Source organism: Microcebus murinus, chromosome 12 (assembly GCF_040939455.1).
Source record: "Microcebus murinus isolate Inina chromosome 12, M.murinus_Inina_mat1.0, whole genome shotgun sequence".
Classification (NCBI taxonomy): Eukaryota; Metazoa; Chordata; class Mammalia; order Primates; family Cheirogaleidae; genus Microcebus; species Microcebus murinus.
This window is the reverse complement of record NC_134115.1, coordinates 64,574,503-64,599,070: the sequence shown is the minus strand read 5'-3', so window position 1 is coordinate 64,599,070 and position 24,568 is coordinate 64,574,503. Positions and strand designations below refer to the sequence as shown.

The window sequence follows — 24,568 nt, the reverse complement described above, 5'->3', positions numbered from 1 at the left end:
GTTCTGTGAATTGATTTTGGAATCAGAATTGTGACCTCTTCGCAGCAAAATAGATCCTATAACTCAGTTAATACCCGAAGACATCAGGTCTCCCCAGCCTGTGGATACAAGTGAAGTCATGTTAAAACTAAATAATGCAGAGTTTCCTCTGTTGACATACTCTTCCTCAAACCCCAAAGACCCACTCGCATATTTTTGGGAGTCTGCAAAAAAGCACCATGCATGTATGTGCTCACAAAAAGTTTGCTAGTTACAATCATGACATACATATATGTTATCTTTCCTCTTCTGTTCTGGTCCATACTGCCTACAAAATAATCGTAAAGGTCCTCTGTCTTGCCCTCGTGTATGGTAGCCATTTTGAGGATACCATTGCCTGTGCTAAGGGTACTATTTTTCAATACTTCCCCTACTATCAGTTCTCCAGGCTAGGCTAGACTATGGTGCAGCACGACCAAATGCCAGTGTCTCAGCGGCTTACCATGAAAAAAGTTTATTTTCCCTGCCACAAAATTTAATGAAGATCTGGACAACTCTTTAGGGCAACGGTTTTTCAGGTAGCAACTCAGCGATTTTGGCTGAGGGAGAGTCCATAGTCCTAGAGCTGTCTGAGGAGCAGGAAGCCTCCCTGGTCAACTAAGCAGGGCTGAAAGAGATCGCTTAATGGTTACTCCCCAGCTCTGTGCTTCAGGCTGCAAATGCTAGAACTAATCACCATGGCTCTACTTAACTGCAAGAGGACTAAAGGGCTGAAAAGTGCAGAGAAGTCTTTTATGTATACAAAAGAGGAAGAGAACGGATGTTGATGAATACTAGTAATATCCATTTTGCAAATCAGTGCTGGGTTCCTGAAAAAAGGTAGAAACAATGACTCTTTTTCCAACTGTTGCTTTGTTTTGTCACCTGATGCAAATCAGTACTGTTTATGCCCAGAGTCTCAAAAACTTTCATGAGTGAGCTCTTGTGTTTAGTCCTAATTTCTATTTTGATAGGGGCTTCAACAGAGTCCAAGGGTGGGGGAAAATGTTGTGCCATCTCTCCCATTCTCTCTCTTATTTTAAAATATAATTTTCATGACAAATTCACATGAACCCTCTCTGCCTCTTTTTCCCATCCTCCTTCAGACAGTGTCTAACTTGTTCATAGCTGTATCACAAAGTCATAGTCCAGTGCCTGGAACTCAGAAATGTGTTGATGAGTAGATGGCTGGATGGATAGGTGGATAGATGGTAGGTGGATGAATGATGACTCCCTCTCTACTGTGAACTAAAATAAAACCGTAAGCCCCCTGATGACTGAAGGGACCCCCTTTGGTCCAAGGGGACCCCAGAAAACCTTAAAACTGAGGTGATAGCTGTGAAAGGAAGGGAAGGCAAATATGCCTTCTTATACCTCCTTCCTTTGAGTTTAGATACTAAATTATTAATAGGACCTAAGGCCATACAAAGCAAAGGTTAAATCACCCACTGGCCATCAATTTGCTTAACAGATCATTTGAATCAGTATACTGTGCCTTGTCTCTGATTAACAGCCTTCCTTATCTTAAAACATTCGAAGTCTTTAGACAAACTTTAATTCTTTAACAAATTACAAATCAAAGAATTTTTAAACCCACCTATAACTTGTAAGTCCTGTCCCCCTTCTAGATGTCCTGCCTTTTAGGGGCCAAACCAATGTACACCTTCCATGTATAGGTTTATGATTTTACCTGCAATTGCTGTCTTTCTAAAATGTATAAAACCAAACTGTAACCCAAACACCTTGGGACCACTTCTTCAAGACATGGCTCCTCAAGCCATGGTTGCACATATTTGGCTCAGAAATATGTGCACATATTTGGCACATATTTGGCTCTTTAAACTATGTTATGGAGCTTGGGGGTTCTTTCTATTAATACTGCCCACAGATGATACAAAAAAGGGAGCCTACTTCCACTTTCTATGAACTTATTCTGTCACCTTGATTCTAGTTGCAGTCCTGTCTTAGATACAATTTTTTTCCTCTTTTTTGGGCTCCCTTTGGATAGAAAAATTATTGATTATTTATGGGAGTGTCATGGATTCATTCTGCTTGGGGGCTGAAATATTACCACTCAGACCTCTCCAGTGATTCCTAAGAAATATGCACATGAGAACAATAACCACATGGAAAATAAAATACCTTTTTTATTAACTAAGTAAGCACTCAGTTCTCTCTGAGTGGAGATCATTGTTTAAACCAAATCAGATTATGCCATTTAGGTCTGGAAACCTAAGGAATGCTTCCATCATTTTTATCTTGGGTGATGGAAAGGTCTAGAGCAGACCAAATGCAATTTAGCACATAATATATATGCAGAGGACAGAGAATGACCAAGCCCTGTCCCATTGTGCTGCAGTAAGAGGAGGGCAATTGCAAATGAGGGAACATCAGCTTAGAGCCCTGACCCTCTGGTATAATGTGGTTTGCTAATTGCCCTGTGCTTTGAGTACTTGAGTCATTCCTCCTCCCTTGGGAAGAAGCTAGAGAGAAAGGTTGACTCAGGGGAGTGGGAGTGGCAGAAATGCCTCTTCCCTGCCAGGTCAAGGCAGAAATGGGAGGAGAACTGGCTCAAAGTCCTCCATTTCCTCCTCCCCTCTTACATAACTGGCTCTTGGCTCTTCTTCACATTCAGCTGTCTTCACTTCCTCCTTGCCTAGGCCCTTCAGTCCCTTCCCCAGGGTCACATCCATTCCACTTCATGACAAAACTGTCCCCCCGGGACCCTAATCTAGGCCAGTGTCCTCGCTCTACTCCATGCTTATCAGAGAGACAAATTCAAACTCTAGGCTCATAACTGCACTTTTGTATAAATAAAAGTCATTATTTTTTAATACAAAGCCTACTAAATATTAATGCTGGTATCCATATAAACTTGCTTTTGTCAATACATGGACTTCTGATCATTGGGCCACTATTGAAAATTCTTGGCAAACTCACCACAAGAAATAGCCTCTAGCTAGAATCTGCTGCTGTGCTAGAATCTCTATCTTCTTAACATATTTGCTATAAAATAACAACAAAAAAATTTAGCCACAATAATAAAAAAAAATGGAGTGGGGGAATACTCTTTATGAAGAGTTGGACATAATACAGACAATGTAGGAGGAGAGACTTTGGATGGGGCAAAATCAACTTCCCCTTTCCTGGCTTCTTTCAGCTTCTCCCATTGCCTCCCAATTATACACCATTACTTCTCCTATTGTCATCACTTCTGCCAGCCTCAATCAGTGTGACTAGTCTATGACTATGCCATAAATATCAGCCTATTTAGATAGGAACACAGATTTCCTTTGTTTCCAACTAGTAGTGCTGTTTATCTAGTAGTTCTGTCAATGAAACTTTAGAAGAGACAAATAGACTAATGTTTTCATTACTGTAGAATTTTCACAAGAAGAAAAAAGGAGGCATTTAAACATGAGTAGTGGTTACAGACACTTCACCACAGAAGAGGGCCAATAAGTACGTGAAAAGATGCTCAACATTATTAGTCATTAGGAAATGCAAACTAAAACCACAATGAGGTACTACCACACACCCACCAGATTGATGAAAATTTTTAAAAACTGACCACAGAGTGTTAGTGAGGATGTGGAGCAACTAGAACTATCCTATACTACTGGGTGGGACTATAAAATGGTACAGCTACTTTGAAAGGTGAGGAGGGCTGGGAGTGGTGGCTCAGGCCTGTAATCCTAGCACTCTGGGAGGCCGAGGCGGGCAGATCATTTGAGCTCAGGAGTTTGAGACCAGCCTGAGCAAGAGTGAGACCCCATCTCTACTAAAAATAATAAAAATAGAAAAAAATTAGCTGACAACTAAAAAAATATATAAAATAGTAGCCATGATGCATGCCTATAGTCCCAGCTACTCCGGAGGCTGAGGCAAAGGATTGCTTGAGCCCTATAGTTTGAGGTTGCTGTGAGCTAGGCTGATGCCATAGCATTCTAGCCCAGGCAACAGAGTGAGACTCTGTCTCAAAAAAAAAAAAGAAAGATGAGGAGGAAGTTTCTTGAAAAGTTAAATATATACCCACCATTTGACCAGATCCAGCCATTCAACTTCTAGGTATTTACCCAAGAAAAATGAGAACATGTCCATATAAAGACTTATACTTGAATATTCATAGAGCTTTATTTGTAATAGCCAAAAGCTGGAAACCACTCAAATGTCTGTCTGCACCAAATGGACAAATAGATTGAGAAATATTCACACAGTGGAATACTACCCAGCAATGCAAAGGAATTCACATCATTTACTATGACATAGATCAGGATGAAATGAAGGCCATTAAATGGAACAGTTCCACTATAAACATCCCTAGAGGGGTCCCCTTTGCAGGGGACTTCTATTATAAAACCTTCACCAAGTATGATGCCCTGCAGGAATATTTACGTAATAATGCCTCAGGATGATTATAGAGAGGATCTAATCAGGTAGAATATTGCATCTCAATAGACATTGGTGATGACAAACTCAGACAATTGCCTGGGTATGATGGGAGATACCTAGCCGCTTCCTGTGTAAGCTGCTACAGCATAAGCTGCCCAAACAACCACCAGCCCTGTGCTCGTGGCTGGATGCCCTTGTCCAGCACCAAGCACACTGAAACTGCCCATAAAGAACTATTTATGGGAGTCAGTTGGTGGACAGAAGTCCCTGACAGTACAAATTCCACCCTAAGACAAAGGCGCTTCTGGGAAGCCTTATGGCACACCCAGACAAAAGCATACTGTGAACTAAAATAAAATTTTAAGGCTCACCCCCCACCAGCTGACTAAATGGACCCCCTCATGACCAAAGGAATATCCTAAAACTAAATTGCCTGCCAGGAAGAAGGAAGTCAGACATGCTCTATGCTCCTCCTCTCTTCTTGGGAACATCCTTTGAAACCCATTAACAGGCCTGAGTGTATATAAGATAAACCTATAGGGCCTCAATTTGCACAACAGATCTATGTCTGGTGGCTTATCTCTGATGAAAGCTTATGGTAAAACATTCCAAGCCTTTAAACAAAGCTTCATGTCTTTAACCAATTATAAGCCAAAGAATCTTTAAACCCACCTAAAATCTATAAGCCCCGCCCCCTTCGACATGGCCCACCTTTTCGGGCCAAACCAATGTATGCCTTCCACGTATTGATTTATGACTTTACCTGTAAACCCTGTCTCCCTAAAATGTATAAAACCAAACTGTAACCTAACCACTTCGAGTCCACTTGCTCAAAACTTCTTGGGAGTGGCTCCGGGTCATGGTCCTCAAATTTGGCTCTGAATAAACTTCTTTCGAATATTTCAGAGTTTGGATTTTTCCATCCACAATACTTAGGAGTAACCTCCATCCATCTGACAATTGTCTGGGACACCCAGCAGTTCTGGGTTGACTCCATTTATCTGAATTGCACTGAGGCCATTAATGTACAATGGCAACAGCATTCCTGGTGAATGCACCAAAATTGGCCATCCAAAACCATGATCTCATGGGAGGAAATGGAGCTGGGCTAGGTATATTGGGGCAAGCTGAATTCACCACTAATGAGGAGAGACATTCCCTGGGGAAGGATTCTCTCTCAAAAATAGGCCCCATGGAAGGAATGCTGTTCTAAGAAGAAGTGAAAGGATGGGAAGCTGCCCTAAAAGATAATGCAGCTCTCATCAAGTGGGTAGAAGAGACCAGACAAACCATAAAGACATATGCCCAAACCCAAAGGTGGGAGCAGGCATGTACTCTGGCCCAATAAGGACTCATGTCTATGCTATCACAAATGGAATCTGAAGCAGCTATGAAATGATGGCCTACAGTACTCAGTGCTGAGGCTCGATCTAGACACCTATGGAAAATATATAGTTCTCCAAATTTATGGAAATTTTTAGATGGTAAATGTGACCTTAAACATTGTATTTTTAAAGTTCAGGCATCAAAGTTGAATGAGGCTCAACAGTATTCTGTAGTTCAACCAGCCAGCATTGGAACCATTGTTAATAATACAAGAATGCTCCCCATGGGAAGCTGATGGGCTATTTTAGCTGCCGGAAACACATGGCATCCCGTTTCCTTCTCAGACTGTGAAAATAGGAAAGGAGAATGGCTACGCCCTCAAAACACTTGGAACCCTGATTTCTCCTAGATTTGGCCCCTAGTATCCAAGCCCATAGAACGTAACATCTGGTATATGAGAAAGGGCAGCTTTTTCTGGGAGGGACAACAAAATGACATTATAGAATTATATGAGTTCTTCTGTAACAAAACCTCCTTTTCCCTCCCAAACACTAGTGTATGGTGTAATACAAAGGTGGTGGGGAAATTAAATTTGCTAACTGTAAACAAGTCCTATGATAATTTAAATATTGAAGACCAAATGTTTCTTGAATTTGATTTATACCCTCCTCAGGATGTTATACCTATGGAGACCATTGGCCAGAGGAAAAATTAAATTTATTAGATTCTGAATTGGTATCAGTTTTGTAATCCTCAATTAAAATTTACCATAAGTTTCAATTGACTATTGATAAGGAGGGTAAACACATTGTAAATCTGATTAAAGAATATGATGATGCATGCAGAGGATTTTTTGGCTGGTTAGGCTGCTTACTACCTTCTGATTCTACCTATAACTCTCTTGGGCACCTACTGTTTAGTACTTTTATGACAGTCATTGCTGTATTATCATTATATGTTTCTTGTAAATGCTATAGCAAATAGAGGAAAAGGAGAAAAAACCCAATCAAAGGCCTGGATCATGATACTCACAGAATAGATCTGGTCCAAGACATTTTTTTCAGACTAAACCCCAGGCCTGACTATCTGGCCTCTTTAACCATTGGCTATTAAATCAAGTGGAGCCATGTCCCTCCCCTAAGATATAACACTGCCTATTTCACATCACTGGATGACCAGACAGACAACTCTAGGAATAAGCCTTCCTAGCACCATGGGACTCATGCTGGTTATTGGCCTGCACATGCATTCCATGGAATGATCTTTGGCCAACATGGGGAACTGAGGACTGAACTCTGATCTTTTTCTTTTGCTCAAAATTCCTTCCTAAGGAGGCCAGATGGGTTATGCTCACAAATGGTAAATTCCCACTAACCAGGTTTTGTAAACCAAATAAAGTGTGGTTTACTTCCCAACCTGATTTCAGTATAGCATTAACATCACCTAAAAGATAGAAAGCCCCCATTTTAACTCAAGCATCCTAGCAGATCCTTATCTTAACTTGAAACATTCTCCTGTCTGGGCCTCTCAGAGTTTTCACACCTGAAGCCTAACTCTCTCACCCAATTGTCAGCCAAAGAATCTTTAAACCCACCTATAACCTGTAAGCCTCCCCTCTCTTCAAGATGTCCCACCTTTTGGGCCAAACCAGTGGATGCCTCCCATGTATTGATTTATGACTTTACCTGTAACCCGTCTCTCTGAAATGTATAAAACCAAACTGTAACCCAGCCGCAGTGAGTCCACTTGCTCAAGGCTTCTTGGCAGTGGCTCCGGACTATGGTCCTCAAATTGGGCTCAGAATAAACTTCTTTCAAATGTTTCAGAGTTTGGATTTTTCTGTCCACAAAGGTGTGTGAGTTATTTCTGATAAGATATCACAAAGGCTTCTCTGAAATTACATTTATCAGTAACATGAATGATATAAACGAGTAAGCTATGTAAAAATTTGGTATATAGGATTCCAGGCAGAAAACATAGCAAGTGGTATAAGGTCTTGGGGTAGACACAAGCTTGGCCTGTTTAAGAAGGTCAGTGTGATGGAAGACAAAGAGAACAGGGAAGTGGTGTGAGCTGAGGTGGGAGAAAGAAACTCTTTTAGGCCACAATAAGAAGGTGGTATTTTATTCTAAGTGTGATGGAAAGGTGGAAAGTGTCTGAACATTCCACCGAGGTTCAGAAGAAACATCTTCTGGACACAATGCTGACATCAGCGTTCTTATCTAATCTCCTCTACAGCAAACTCCCACATTCCCTCTGTCACGATCACAGAATATAAAAGTACAAAGAAAACTGTAATTTTGCTAGAAATCAAGGAAAGGAGTCAGTCACATGCTACAAACTTAGAGGTATTTTTGCAAGATACAGTGCAGAGGGGACTAGTCTGAAAAAAATGCCCAGTCTTTCCACTTGTAACTCAGTTACAAGAAGGAATAATTAACCAAGAAGTGGGCTAAACCCCAGAAGAATCCACCTATTTACTCAGGGGCTGGAGATGAGGGTAGAACAAGGGATTGTCTGGGGGTATATATCTGGATTTCCCAACCACTCTGGGACAGTTTTCCTGATACTGGAGATCATACCAAGCAGGATCCCCCAGTGCCACTTACTGTCAGTGTTATATAGAGCCGAGATTCACAGGGCTGTGGGACAGAGAGACAGAGTCACCGAGGCTGTAATTATCAAAAGGAGTTTTATTGTCTAGCTCAAGCTAGGGTCCAAGTCCCCAGAGTGCCAGCGCAGTGGCCTCTTCTTGGGGCAGGGACCCCCCTTTGTGTGCTAGTGAGCCTTTTATACCTAAGCTGTTTACATGCTGATCATGCATCCGCCCCCACAGTGATTCTTACTTCATCCTGCCCCTGATAGACTCCAACCTGTTTTGGGTCCTAGCTGAGAGACTCCAGTTTCCAAGTTGTCTTTCTCCTCTGCATCCCATAATGTACTCATAATGCCTTGCGGTTAGCAAACAAGAAGTAAACAGAAGCTGGAAGGTGTCCATTGTCCTTATAGCCTAGTATCTTACAGTCAGCATGCCTTAGATAAGGATAAATATGCCCCACAAATATCCACGGCACTACCTTGACTGGTATCTAACAAGGTCAGCATTGCTCTGCAAAGAATAAAGGCATAGGCCCAACTACATTCCAGTTACACTGCAAACAAGAAAATTAAGCTCTTTGGAATACAAATGAGTTTCCTAACCACAATTGCCTCTGGTCCTGGCTCTTTCCACACCATCCCCAGACAGCTTGATGCTTAAACTAATGAAGGAAAGCTATATTAAAATAAAAATTGTCTATATGTCCTTCATTTGTACATCACACAAACTCTGAGCAACTAACTCTATCTTAACTTCACATGCAAGACAATCAGAAACTACCTTAGGCCTACTTCCTTAAGAATGTGCAAATGAAAACATTTATAGGTGATAAAAAGATATAAGAGATGCAAAAAAACAAAAGAGAATCAGTCTAGGAATCATAGAAATTTCTTCCAATGCAATATAATTGCTGCATTAGAGAGGTTTTAGAAAATTCTAAATCAAGTTTTTGCAAGATTCAAGAGGGCTTTGAAACTTCAAATCTAGAGCACATGGTCATGAAACATTAATGAAAATAAGATCTGGAACTATCTGTTGATTGTAGTGAGTTTGATAAGTATGTCTGAACACCACATTTCTGAACCCTCTCCTGCCACCTTTCAACACCTTGATAAATGCTACCCCATAGAATATGTGCACGAGTGACAAGTTATGGGAAAAAAATCACCCAAGTCCAAACCACGTTGTCATCTATCCTTGTAAGCTGGGCTAGATGGGATGTCCTGAGCCTAGATAAGTCCTCTTCCTGCCCACTGGGCTTCCTTCCCTCTGATTCTTTGCTTAGTTTTCTAAGTGGAGGGAGCAATTTTTTTAAGTGGCAGAAATAACCCAGTGTCTTCCTATAGAACAAGCTTTATAGGGGAAAAGAGAAAAGAAATTCAATGGAAAACCCCTGAAAAGAGATACTCACGACCAAGAGGCACAGCAGCATTTATCCTAACGCAGTTCTACTTAGGCTAACTTTACCCTTCTCCCTGGAAGTACCGGTTCCATTCGGACGGCCGAGGAGAAAGCCTTGAGCTCCCTCTAGAGGACAGAGCGTGTGGCCAGCACTTCCCCATTCTGCGCTCCAGGTGGGTTTAACGCGCCGCGTTCCCTTCCCTAGAAGAGGCCCTGGAACCTTATAGCACTTACCGCTTTGTGCTATTTATTACAGCTCCTCTTCGTTCCCTTACACATGTGAGCCCCTTTAGGGCAGCGCGACTGTCGTTAGTTCTTCTCCATCCGTTATAATGATGCCTGGTACCTGGAGGGCCCTCAGCAAGTGTGCTTGTTAGGGAAATGAAAGTACCCATGAGAAACAAAAAACACTAACATTCCTGGAATGACCATATTTAATTTTACAATGCTCCTTTTTTTCTACTTTCTTTTCTATTATTCCCCTCCATTGCATATCATAACTAACAACTTATATAGCTAGTCCTTGAACATGCAATATGTCACTTAATTTGTACAATTCTATGGGACACATATCCGTGCCTGCCTTGACTAGTTAAGAAAACTGAAATTCAAACTGGTGAAGTGAGTTGCTCAAGGCCATGTAGCCAGGAAGTAATAGAACAAAGAGACAAAGCCAGGTTTTTCTGATTTCAGATTCCACTATCAATTAGGCGACTTTACTGTGTTCCTTTGAATTTTTGCCAGCGTTAGCCTTAGCTTGTCTGCAATAGCCATATGGTAATATAACACATGCACACTGCACATAAATTGGCAAAATGAAGGTGACTTTTCTGGCTCTCCCTCTTCCTGCTTTAAAAAATGATTACTGATTGTAAAACATTCAAACAATATAACACTAGTTCTCAAACTTGATTGCACTTGGAATTATCTGGGGAATTTTTTAAATTATTGGAACCTGGGCCTCACCCCCAGAAGTTCTGATTTAATTTTTCTAGAATGGGCTGAGTATTCAGGTTTTTAATGTGCTGCCTAAATTGAAAACCACTGCAACACAAAAAAAATGTAAAAAAAAAAAAAATTTAACATCTGCAATGCCACCACTCAGAGATAACCACCATTGTTAATATTCTGGTGAATTTCTCCTCTCTTTTCATGGAAACATACACCCAGTGTTCCAAAAACAGAATCCCATACAAGTCATTTTGTACCTGCCCCCTCTCCTTACAGTATGTGAGGTGCATATACACATAAATACATTTTAATGCATGTATAGTATTCCATTGTATGAATGTAATACAATCACTTAAAATCTCCTAGTGTTGGATCTTTTTATATATATATATATATATATTTTTTTTTTTAATTTTTCTGTTAAAATCAATACTTCAATAGTAAACACCCTGTATACACTATTATGCTGCCAGGCTTGTTATACCATAACTGTTTATTTCTCTGATCTAAATTACACATCACTACAGTATTCTCTTCTCACCTAAGTTTAAAAAAAGGAGAGAAGAAGGAAGGAAGAAAAATGAAGATATGAAAGGTGAGTCCAAGAAACAGAAAACTGAGCTCTGTTACACATTTTCTTAGCTTATTTTGAATACATGTTGGAATGATATCCTTTTCTATGCTGATTTCCAAGCATGTCAGTGTGTGTGAGAGCAGCTAACATCCCATTTCCTAACTCTGATTTCCCTGGAGCCCTTTTTATTTTCTCTGTAGTCCGTGAATGCATACAAGAAGGAACAAGCCAGGAGCATTCCAGAGACAGTGTCCCAGCAGGGAGTCCATCAGCCACAAGAGGTCACTAGGGAGGGCAACTAGGGAATTTCCCTCAGCAAACTCAGCAAACTCTTCTGGGCAAACACAATAGCTTTCAGAGTATATGTTGGTAATGTCAGGAATGATAGGGACAGAGTGATCTGATAGGACTCCAGAGTTCTGGATTTATTGTAGGCATTGATTTACATCTTGGAGGCAAGGTATAAAGAAAAACATTTATTTTCCCAGTCATGCCACCAACCATTGTTTTAGGAATTTTCTTTGCCATCACAGAAAAGTAGAATAGAGAGAATTGTTTAAGAACATAGGCTTTGGAGCCATAATTACATCTCTGGTCAGTATGACCTTGAGCAAGTTCAATAAACTCTGTAATCTTCCATTTCTTCATCTGGAAAATGGCCTGATGCTGCTGCTGATGATGATGGTAATGATACCTACTAAATGAAGTAAGTCTGCAAAATGCCTGGTACATGCTAAAAGCTAAATAAATATTAATTGATTTTGTGTCTGTGTTTGATGTTGAAGGGAAGATGAGTTCAGTTTGGGGCACTGTAAATTAGAGGTGCTGATGAAACATGTAAATGGAGAGAATGGCAATAGCAGAGGGAAGCATGTGCCATCAGACACTCATACACAGCTGACGGGGGTGTTACCTAGACATGCAGTCACGCTCTCCTGGTTATGCAATCTCGCAATATGTTTTGAGAACTAAAAGTGTTTTCCTTAGTCAGGATACAAAGTGTATCAAAGAGACCCCAAAATACAGCAGCTCAAACTAGGTAGAAATATATTTTCATCTCATGTAACACCCAGTAGGCAGGCAGTCCAGGACTCTGCCATCCAGGGCTGGCTTTATGGCTGTTTGTCCTGTGCAGTCACACAGAGGCCCCATACACAGAAGAGCCCAATGTTTGGTTGCATGCTCTGCTGTTGCCATCTTGAAATTCTTTTACTTGGGGAGGAGGGGACAAAGTCTTACTTTGTTGCCCAGGCTAGAGTGAGTGCCATGGCATCAGCCTAGCCCACAGCAACCTCAAACTCCTGGGCTCAAGCAATCCTGCTGCCTCAGCCTCCCAGGTAGCTGGGACTACAGGCATATGCCACCATGCCCGGCTAATTTTTTCTATATATATTAGTTGGCCAATTAATTTCTTTCTATTTATAGTAGAGACAGGGTCTCACTCTTGCTCAGGCTGGTTTTGAACTCCTGACCTCGAGCAATCCGCCCGTCTCTGCCTCCCAGAGTGCTAGGATTACAGGCGTCAGCCACTGCGCCCGGCTGGCCATTTTGAAATTCTTAATGATTTTATCTTTGAATTTGTGTTTTGTAAGTAAAATCCAATTGGACAATGAAATATGCACATAAGCAGAGGAATGTGTATCTACATACAGTATGTGTATCTGTCATTTCTTGACACCATGTCTGAATGTAGTGATGATAATGCTCTATGAGCACGGAATTCCAGCAGACTCAAGAGGCATGGGAGTTGAGGGAGACTCAAAGTGAGTACAAGTTAGGTGTGTTTTGTCTGTGACTAAGTAAGGAGCTGGGGAGTAGGGAGCGGGGAAAGACAGTCCCAAAAGGCCAAGCTTTCCATTCAAACCAAAACTTGCATATATTCCAGAAAGAAATGGCATCATAAGAAACATGAATAACCAAGAACACCATCACAACCTTTCTTACTTGTGTTATTGCCCTGTATCAGCCAGGCACTTACCTTGAAAATGATAACAGGCCGGGCGCAGTGGTTCACGCCTGTAATCCTAGCACTCTGGGAGGCTGTGGCAGGTGGATTGCTCGAGGTCAGGAGTTCAAAACCAGCCTGAGCAAGAGCAAGACCCCGTCTCTACTATAAATAGAAAGAAATTAATTGGCTAACTAATATATATAGAAAAAATTAGCTGGGCATGGTGGTGCATGCCTGTAGTCCCAGCTACTCGGGAGGCTGAGGCAGTAGGATTGCTTGAGCCCAGGAGTTTGAGGTTGCTGTGAGCTAGGCTGACGCCATGGCACTCACTCTAGCCTGGGCAACAAAGCGAGACTCTGTCTCAAAAAAAGAAAAAAAAAAAAAAAAAAGAAAAGAAAATGATAACATAGGAAAAAAGGGAAAGATAGGCAGGCAACCTATACTTCCTTTTCCTCTTAATCCTTTCTTGCTCATCAGTAGGTGGAAGGTAGAGGGTATTGATAGAATATGTGTGCATCAAGGAGTGAAATAAAACATTGAGTCTGTCTTGTGCAGAATTTCTACTCTTCTGGTAATGATGAAATGCATATGCATGCGTGAACTACAAAATAAAAATTGGGTCATTTCTGTGATTCTGCACACAAGCTAAATGCTCTTTATTTGCATTTAAAACTGGCATGACACAGTACAAAGATGAAAATTCAAACTAATTATTTGACTTTTAAGTTTTCTTTACTTAGAATAACATTAAATAGTGATAAAAAAGTACTATGAGAAATCAAAAGAACATGGAGGAAAGAGAAATTTTATATTTTATTACCTTTAATGGTACTTTCCCCCTCCAATTTGAACAAGAGGCCCCATATTGCTATTTTGCACTGGGCCTCCCAAATTATGTAGATGGCCCTGCTGCTATCTTCAATACGTGATTTCCACCTCCACTGAAGCAATGTGTCTGCTTCAGTTTTGTTACCAGCGAAGAGCTGGAAAAAGAAAACAAACAGAAATAATTCTTATATGAGTCCACATCACTACACTTACATCCCTCTAGCAAGCACTCAGTCACTCGGTCACATCAAGCTTCAACGCTGGCTATAAAATATCACTAGCTAAGCAGCAATACCTCCAGCTAAAACTCTACTATTACACTTTAGGAGAAGTGGGAAATGGATATTGGGGAGCAATTTGCAGTTGGCCACAGTATTCATTCAATTTGACCTAATATTTCTATTCCTAGAAATTTATCTTAATGAAATAAGTAGAAATGTATAAAAAGTTTTTTAAGTATAGGGTTCACTGCATCTTTATTTATAATTACAGCAAAAAATAAGAAATAACTAGATTTCCAATAACAAAAGTTGATTAAATAAACAAAGGCACATCTATATTCTGGAATATTAAAGACCCATTAAAATTATGTTCTCAAAGACACATAGTAAAATGCTCAAGATGCAATGGAACATGAGAAAAGCAGAATGCAAAACTATACATACAATATTACATATACATATATATATGCACACACACATACATAGCTCATGTCACTATTATACCTCATTGTAAATGGTCATATTTATTTTATGATCCTGGTTAGGAAGTCTCACTCTGAGAGATGTATCTGTTCTGAGTCCATAAACAAAATCCTGTTCTGATGCTGCAGGGCTATAGTCCAAACAATTTGCCCGTGAGAAATTTTCCCTGTGAAGCCTGTAGTCCTGTTCCTTTGATCCCGGATAAACCCAGTTATCACCCAGCTTAGTCACTGATGCGCTTCCAGTGTTGGCTGCGCCACCTGGGGAACCCAACTCTGCGGACGGCGCTGTCTCCGGGGCCACCAGGTCCCCGCGCGCCGCCTCAAGGCGGCTTTAGCGCGTGCCTCGGGGGCTCGCCAAGGGTCAGCCCGCTACCTAGGGACTGTCTCAGCTCCGCGTGCTTCGTTCTTCCTTCGCAGCTGCGCGTCCCTGCCTCTGCCTGGCACAGCGACTACCCTTCCTTCACAAGAGCACGACCTGGTCAGGACAGGGTCCCCACCGTATCCCTGCGCCCCGCGCCAGGCCTGGACAGACACCCCACCTCAGCGCCGCACGCCCCACCTGGCTCTGGGAGTCCCGGCCTCAAACCAAGCCCTGCCGGCCCCGCCAGCACCTCCTGCAGGCGCCTGGCGCTGCTGCCTCTCGCCCGCCCAAGCACCTGCTTCAGCATCTGCTTTTCTTTCTTGTTTTTTTTTTTTAAATCATGAATTAATATAGATAATTGTCTAAAAGAAAGATATCTCAAAGAAAAAGGTAATATACTGTGCTTAACAATAAAACATGAGCAGCATTACCATGAAAAATAACAAATTAGAAATAAGGAGGCCCACCCACTCTCACAAAATTTTAGCCTTTTTCTGTAAGTTCTAACTAATGTATAAGAGGCTATTAAAAGGACTATAATTTTTTTCTTTATTTATATAATATATGATAATTTATCTTAGAGTATCATTTTTAAGGTGGAAGAAAATCAACTAGAAAAACTATTCTAACTAGTTATGAATTTCAAAAAGGAGGTGAATTACTAAAGAGATAGTTTTTCTGAAATACATAGACTTTCTAACAGCATTAATAAGTTAAAATATGATGGAAAAATGTCCAATTTAACATAACATCAACGACAACAAATATTCCTAGAATGAACTTAAGAAATGCACAAGGCCAATTGTTGAAAGAATTACAAAAATTTGGTGAAATAGAAAAATTAAGTTGTGAATAGAGGAGCATATTATTTTTCCTGATGGCAAATTTCATCAGGACATATCAATTCTTTCCTAATTTTTATATTAAGTTGCTTATCATTTCAATCAAAATGCCAAGTTGGGAACTTCATGAACCTATTCTAAAGTTGGTTTGGCAAATTAAAAGGTAAGAAAAGCCAAGAAATCTTTGAAGAAGATTGTGTGGGATACATTCTTTCAGATGTCTAAATGCATCATGAAGCTGCAATTAATTTTGACAAAGCAATGTGGACAGTAGCACAAGGATAAACAAAAATGCCTGGATGTAAAAACAGAAAGCATAAGACATTTGTGTGTATCCATGTATGTGTGCGTGCTGCATATGCATATACATGCATGTATTAGTCAAGTGTATTATCAGTGGCATTTCAAAAGAATGCTGAGTAGTTTTAGAAACAGTGTTATGACACATTAATGTAGGAAAATGCTGTCATTATGGCTATCCGGTTTCTTTTAAATATCCTTCTGACAGTTTGATAGTTTCCAACATTTTAAGTCCTGCCTTTGAAAGGGAATCCATAAATCTGTATGATTTAGGTTCTACAATGCCCTCTTCCATCCACCCATTCATGACATCTGATGTGAAAGGGAGCCATGTGAGGGGACACGTTCAGGGAGACCGATCTTCTGGCAAGTGTGGTATCAAAAGCTTTGCCCCTTTGGAGCAGCCATATGACAGTTGCAGGCATCCCACTGAGTCAGTTTAACAAATTAATTTATTATCATATTTATTCATTTATTTATTTTGCTAGAACCATTCTATGATTTTTTCTGAATGCCTTATTCCTGGTTGTGTTGTTTACAAGCCTAGTTCTCTGGCCCTCCCAGAGATCTGTGAGTTACTGAATCTCCTTTAATAAATCCCTTTCTACTTAAGCTAGTTAGAATAGATTCTGTTATTTGCATTTAAGAATATGCAAGAAGAGCATTCATAAGAAGAAGATGTATTTAAGAACATTCATGATGCTTACAATTTACTATTTGGGGAAAAACACATTAAAATTTCTGACTCAAAACAATGACAAAATTAAAATACATCTGGATTAGTGAGTAAAATGTTAAAAAGAAAAATAAAAAACTTACATACACTGAAACACCAGAAATAAAAAAACCTAAATACCTGCTATTACACATCCACTAAGAAAATGTAAAAAAAAAAAAAAAAAAAAAAACCTAAACCTTAAATGAACTAGCCAAACTAATTACATTAACTAACTACTAGCCCACCACTTGCTATGGGTAGATCAAAAATGTGTTTATGAATAAACTAGCAGGCAATGAGGAATGAAAAGCCAGTTAAGCAATTTCACAACATTGTGAGATAAAATGAAACCGATTACTTAGAAGAATTTACAACTATTATTAGCTCTTCAATCAGGTATTTCTCTCTGAGCACTTCATAATGAGCACAGTCTGTGATGAGATTGTTGGACAATGGCCCAAGAATAAGTTGCATAGACCTGTTTCTGATGATGACCCTCAAGGAAATCAGATGTTATCAAACCAAAAGCACCCAAGTGCTATTCACCCAAAATGATTCCAGCTGGAAAGATACAGGCACGAGTATATAATCTGCCCATTTTCTATACCTCTGAGATCATCTAAACCAGATGAATTGCATATTCTTCAAGTAAAACTTCCCTGATATTTCTTTCAGATGGTCTTTTGATAAGTAATTAGGGGAGTTGAGTCAAGTTTATAATCCCTTGTTGTGTAATAAAGATATATATATATATATAGAGAGAGAGAGAGAGAGAGAGAGAGAAAGAGAGAGAGAGAGAGAGAGAGAGAGATTCATAAATATATATATAAATGTATAAAATCAGGTGTGAGACAGGGCTTCTCAGAGGCCAAAGGACAGGTAGGCCACTTCCATAATTTTAAATTTCCTGTAAATATATTCAAAATGAAGAGGTGGCAAAACAAGAGTTATTAAAACTGTGGTATAATTTAAATGTATATATGTAGGAAAGTAAAGCCATGAATACACACATGAAGCAATAACTGTGTGTAAAACTCACTTTGTGATAACATCTAAACTGGATTTAAAGCCTTTCTTAAATGTGAAGCCCAGACTCTCCTGGCCCTCTGGCATTGGTCTGGTGAAAGTTGAGGAATCAGACGGTTCAGCTTCTATGCAGTAGAAAACCATGTGTGGAAGCCAATACATTACACAAACATTGCTTCACTCTATTTCAAAAGTTGTTTCACTTCACTTTCAATGAGTGCCTAAAACATCAGACATTTACAGTCTTGATATTAATAACCAAGCCTTGACTACACTTCCTACTTGGCCAAGATAAAAATACTGATATCTGCCTAATTTTTAACAATGATCTTCCTGGTTTTAGCAAATGAATGTATAAGAAGGTCACTGCTTGTGCGGACTTTGATTTTTACAACCCGGTTTAAAGGAGGTGGATGTCTATAAAATAATAACTTAAGGTTAAGAATTGTCTGTACCTATCCTTGCCTTTCTTCCTGGCAATGATTAGCTAACAGGGCCAGTGTCTGTTCTGGTCATGTCTAACTCAAGAAAATGAAATTACATCATCTGAGTAGAAAGGAATGCTTGTCCTTTGTTAGTTCTTCTCTAGTGTTTTCTGTTCTCTTCCACCCCGACATCCACAGAACAAAGGGGAAGGGGAGAAGACAGAAGCATAGAAGGACTGCCCCTCATCACAGCTCAGCATCCACCTCCATCCTCATTTTTCATGCACAAACACACACACCTGCAAGTCTTATAACACTGTGCACACCCAACTCTGTTTGTGGCTTCTTTATTTTGGTTCTTCCTTGTTGTCCCATAGAGAAAGAAACTACCTTTTCTCTGAATTCACTTACAGTGCTCCCACTTGCCTCTCTTGTGACCCTCACCACACAACCTAGGAATATACATAAAAGATAACCCCAAATTGTCATGTAATATCAAACATGCATTTAAGGAAGGTGGAACATGTTATAGGAAGTCTCAAGGTTTCTATGAGTGGCTTGTTGCTAGCACAGTAGATGGCCCTGTCTCATAGCCCAGTAAGTTGATTTGTTTGTAGATACAAGGTTTAGAGGTGAGTTGGGGGATTTACTTAGTAGAGAAAAGGCAATTCATCTCTGTAAGTGAAATCTGTGAGTAGACAGGTGAGGAGGAGAGATGAGAGGGGAAGGAAGAGAAGTAGAGTTTGCAGCAGTGAAATGGAACACCCCAGTCATAGCATCCCACCCATAGTGGGATGTTTCAAAGGACTTTTAGGAATAGGGATGACTAATGTTTGATTTTATACTGTTTCATTGACAACATATAATTTCTGTTTCTCTTTGTAAACCTTTAGCTGTGTCTACACAAAGGTTTTTTGCAAGTAAAATTGGATTTTTTGTTTGTTTTTGGTTTTTATGGAAATCAAATAAAGGAGTCGAGTTTCCCATCATGGCATGGACAGGGCTGGTGCTCTGGGGCTGATTCAGTGGAATGAGAAGCTCTGAGCCAAAGTGACCTTAATAACATAACTCCCCTCAGGATTTCTCCCAGATTGGGGAAGGCATTGGACTTCGTGGAGGTTATAGAATGGAGGATTTAGCCAATCTTATCTGAGTTTAAAAGGGCAAGAAGAGCCAAGCTGAGATCTGAGTTATACATATCTATGTGTGGTCTTGCCTTCTCTTTGCTACGAGACCTAAGTGGAAAGGGACTTCCACTTTTGCAGAACCACTCAGGCACTTCCCTCATAGGCCCAAGATGCTCAAGAGAGAGTGTGCATCTTGAGGAAGAAGATCTCAGAGATTGTGCTTTTAGGGATTGGAGGAGGGAAGAGGGCACTGGAAAAAGGGCTGGAACAAATTCATCTGCACACACTGTGAACAAGAGCTCTTGCAAGAGGTAGCCACTTGCTTTCTCTGACCATGATATTCCAATATATATATATAGATATATATATATTTAATTATTCATTTATTTAACAGCTTTATGAGATGTAATTTCCATGTCATAAAATTTACCCATTTAAAGTATACAATCCAATAGTGTTCAGTAGATTTACAAAGCTGGGCAAGCATCTCCACAGTCTAATTTTAGAACATTTTTGTCACCCCAAAAAGAAACCCCATGTGCATTAGCAGTCACTCCCCATTCCCTCTCCCCCAACTGACCTAGGCAACCACTAATAATATACTTTCTGTCTCTATTGGTTTGTCTATTTTGGATATTTCATATCAATGGAATCATACAGTATGTGAGTTTTTGTGTCTGGCTTTTTTCATTTAGCTTTATGTCTCCAAGGTTCATCCATGTTGTAGTATATATCAGTAGTTCATTCCTTTTATGGTTGGATAATGTTCCACTGTATGGATATATCACATTTTATTTATCCATCTGTCAGTTTATGTGCATGTAGTTTGTTTCTACTTTTTGGCTATTATGAATAATGGTGCTATATTTTTGTGTGGATGTATGTTTTCATTTCTTTTAGGTAGATTCCTGGGAGTGGAATTGCTGGGTCAGTTGATATAAATTATAATCGTTTTTAAATAAATGACTACCTTGTTATTCTTCCCACTTTTTAAAGTAATAGCTTTTATATTCCTCCCTGGGATCAGAGCATCTCTGTTCTCATTTGACAAATGGCCCAAAGAAGAGCCACCAAAAGGAGTGCTAATGAGGACAAGCCTGCCCTGGGACTGGGGTAGGAAACAGATTCAAAGAGAGTGAATCCTTTGTCCCCCCCTCCAGGGTAGCAGGGCCATCTGTTGCCTGGTCATGATCATTCTGCATGCAGCCTCCTGCTAAGGTGCCAGTGATTGGAAGCAAACCTCCCCCGGGCACCCTGCCACAGAGATAACTTGTTCTAGGCTCTTATTTACACCTCCATCTGGCAACCCAACAGTGGCCTTAGCACACCTAGGAGTCAGCTGTGCCACTGAGGACAAGCGTGCTCTGGTGCAGGCCAGCCTGCACCTTGAGTGATGTGCGGAGGGGTGCTAATGAGGTCAGCTTGTCTGCTTGCCTGGTTGGACTTTCCTGCTGCTCAATCTGCTTCTGACTCTGCAAGAGTGGGTGCAAACCCTCATGTCTTTATTCATCCCTCTTCATTCTTTCTCATTTATACTTTCCACAGATAATGCTACCATTTCCTCCATTCTCCTGCAACCTGCTTCTATCTCTCATTATTGCTTTCTGTTGTACTCTCTTTTGTTTCATGTAAAAGGGGAGAAAGTATTTACTTATTCACAGCTCCCCATTAATCTTTAAGGGGAGTAGGTCTTCTTGGGTGTGGGTATGCAACTTTTGAGACAGACTCAGGGTCCAGTTCAAGTTTCTGCATAATAAATGGATAAATCTTTTGAAGGTGGGAGTGGGATGGGAGAATTCCAGATGAAAGACATAGGAGATAATGAGGTTGGAGCAAAACTTTTGGAATGACTTCTCTTCAGTGATCGAGATGGAGAGGAGGATTTGGAGAACGTGGACAGGAGAAAGGAACAATGACAATGATGACAGCAGTGCTTGTCTTTTGCCAGGCTCTATGCTTAGCCCTTTAACTCATTATTCAAGCCAATGCTCCAACAACATTGTTGGGTAAGGTTTATTATTATCCTTTTTCATGGAGGAAACTGAGGCTCAAAAAGTTTAGAGAATTAGCCCAAAGTAACACAGCCAGAAAGCTCTGAGCTGGAATTTGAAACAAGTTCCATGTGACTTCAAAGTCCAAATTCTTAATGACTAAATTATATTGACTTGCCAAGAAAACGTATAGCTGGACCTTCAGAAGGGCAGAGGGTTGACTTTATAGGTGACTGGATTAACTGCCCCAGGTTTAGTGGCCCTACTCTTCATTTTGTGCCAGAGAAGTGGCACTAGGGGGCCACTAGGCAATGGACTGGCCTGCCCTCTGCATGTGCTACTGGTGCCAGCTCTCCCCAGTTGGGGCCTTTTGTCCAGGCTTCCAGGACAATGTTCTTCTGCATCTGGTCACACTGGCATCCTTCATTCCTAAAGGGTGCTGAGGTGGGGTGAAGCAAACCCAAAGAATAGGATAAAAAGAGGCAGGGGGTTAGAGCCACCTGTTTCTTTCATACATGCCAACATTGTGGAGACCTCTAGGTAAGAGTCACTAAATAATCCACACCAACAGCTCTTCCTAAAAGAAGACATTTTATGATCTAATCCAAGTTTATTGTACCATTGCTTAAAATCACTTCCTTTTTTTTCTAGGACAACCATGTATGTCAAAAATATGCAATTTTGGAAGAAAAGACCGTAGAATATCACGACCAGAAAAGACTCTTCTTTGCTGTATAGATGAAGAGTTCAAGGCCCCAGGTGGTTGTAGAGTCACAGACTTGTGTTTTAGTCTCGCCCTGCTGCTTACTAATGTAATGGTAGTTCCTGGGGCAAGATAACAGATCATCTCCCTCTTTTCAAAAATAATGCCTGCCCTGCTGATATAGTGGGGATTAAATGACATATTCTAGGTGAAGTGCCCAGAAAAGTCCCTGTAAGGAATAGGTGCTCAACAAATGGTAACGCTCTCCCATGGGCAATGTCATGTGGCTATTAAGGGCAGAGCTAGGGCCAGACCCTTGTTTTCTGAGTCTCAGACTTGTGTGTGTATGGGTGCACACATGTCACAGGAGCAGTGTACTGTCCACTCCTGTGAAGTAACATGCTCTGTAACTCTTTACAATTATGTAGGGCTTTATAATACATTTTCAAAGCACTCATTTAGATGATATCATTAGATCAATGCAACAAGGCAGTAAATAAAGTTAGGCAGGAGTGGTATTACTGGGCCCACTTCATACATTAGAGAAGGAGGCAGCAGAAGGTGACTTCCTCCAGTTTCAAGGCTCGTCAAGAGCAGAACGGGACCCACCACCCAGACACCATGTACCTCCTCATCTGGGACCTGTCCCACTAGTGGACAAGGCCCGCTCATCCAAGAGCCAAAGAGATAAGGAGTGGTGAAAGACCTGTTATGCCGGGGTCATAAATGACATAAATAACTAACAACCTGATTAGATAGTGAGGGAAAAGCTGGACTTTGAGATGATTGAGCAAAAGGCAAAGAGAGAGCACTCACAAGGCAGTAAACAACTCAGAATGAGTGGATGTGGGGACATGGGGAATTGGTGGCTGTCTCGGGCCACAGCGAAACTCTTTCCTGTCAGACAAATACTGATCACTCAATAATCATGAAATTCTTTCTTATTCACTCTGCCTCTGCAACGTTCTGACCACACGTGCACATTTCCTCAGACGAGGAAATCCTCAAGTTCTGCATCACATTTCAAGCTTCAATTTTATTTTCTAATCTCAAAGGGGTATTGCTAAGCCACAGAATTTGGATACTCTTAAATTTACTTATCCTGGATATTGGAACATGCACAGGCACTCTAGTCTTCCTCGAATATACAGAGTTCAGATTTCTTATCAATGAGGAGTGTCTAAAAAATTATCATGAAGAAGTGGAAGGGAATTCCTGGCTCTTCTCACATCTGCTCCACCCAAATGGCTGTTGTCCTTGAGCTTTATTCTGGTACTTTAAAACTGTATGTATATCCTCAGATTCTGAGCTGCTTAAAAACCTGCCACATCTCTCTCACAAACTGACATTTAGTGCTCTAACTCTGTGAGCATAATAAAAACCATTAGATTTTAACACTTTAATAGGTGAATTGTATTATAGTATATAATTTCTATCTTAGTAACGTCATGAAAAAATTGAAAGCAGGGTCTCAAAAAATATTTGTACGCCCATTTTCAGAGTGGCATTATTTATGATAGCCAAAAGGCGGAAGAAACTCAAGTGTCCATCAACAGATGAATGGATAAACAAAATGTGGTATCTCCCTACAATGGAATACTATTCAGCCTTAAAAATGTGGGAAATTTTGATACATGCTACAACATGGATGAACCTTGAGGATATTATGTGAAGTAAAATAAGCCAGTCACAAAAAGACAACTGTATGATTCACCTACACAAGGTACTTATAATAGTCAAACTCATAGAGATAGAAAGTAGAATGGTGATTACCAGGAGGTGGAGGGGAGAGGGAATAGGGAGTTGTTATTTAAAGGGTATGGAGTTTCAATTTTGCAAGATGAAAAAAGTTCAGGAGATTGGTTGCAGAGCAAAGCAAATATACTTAATGCTACTAAACCAGAAACTTAAAAATGGTTAAGATGGTGAATTCTATATTATCACAAAATTGTCTTTTACCACAATTTTTTAAAAAGTGGGGAGGCTGTGGTTCTTATGCACAATTGTGAGGGACTGACGACTAGATTCCTGTGAAATTCCAAATAAACAATGATAGAAGAGCTTTCAGAACCTAGTATAGCTTGTTTTAGAAGAGAGTAATGTTCACATTCTTATTAATTATTTCGAAGTTCCCAGGGATGAGAATTATAAGCCATTTACCCCAAAGTTTTCTAAGATTGATACTAATGTATACTCGTATTGATGCTCATGTATTTACTGATGCATTTATTCAACAAAAAGTGAATTAGTGCCTCCTGTGTTCTAGACATGGTGTTTCATGCTAGGGTGACAGTGGAAAGATGTCACTGTCCTCACAGGTCTTACAGTATGA

General features: G+C 40.3%; 1 long non-coding RNA gene across 1 annotated transcript; it reads right to left on the bottom strand.

The window, feature by feature from the left end:
* Window positions 1-14,009: 14,009 nt before the first annotated feature.
* Window positions 14,010-15,167, bottom strand: LOC142874373 (uncharacterized). The gene is made up of 2 exons (XR_012922191.1): window positions 14,763-15,167; window positions 14,010-14,192 (listed from the first exon to the last, which is right to left on the bottom strand). It is a non-coding gene; the product is annotated as an uncharacterized LOC142874373 (long non-coding RNA).
* Between the last annotated feature and the right edge of the window lie 9,401 nt (window positions 15,168-24,568).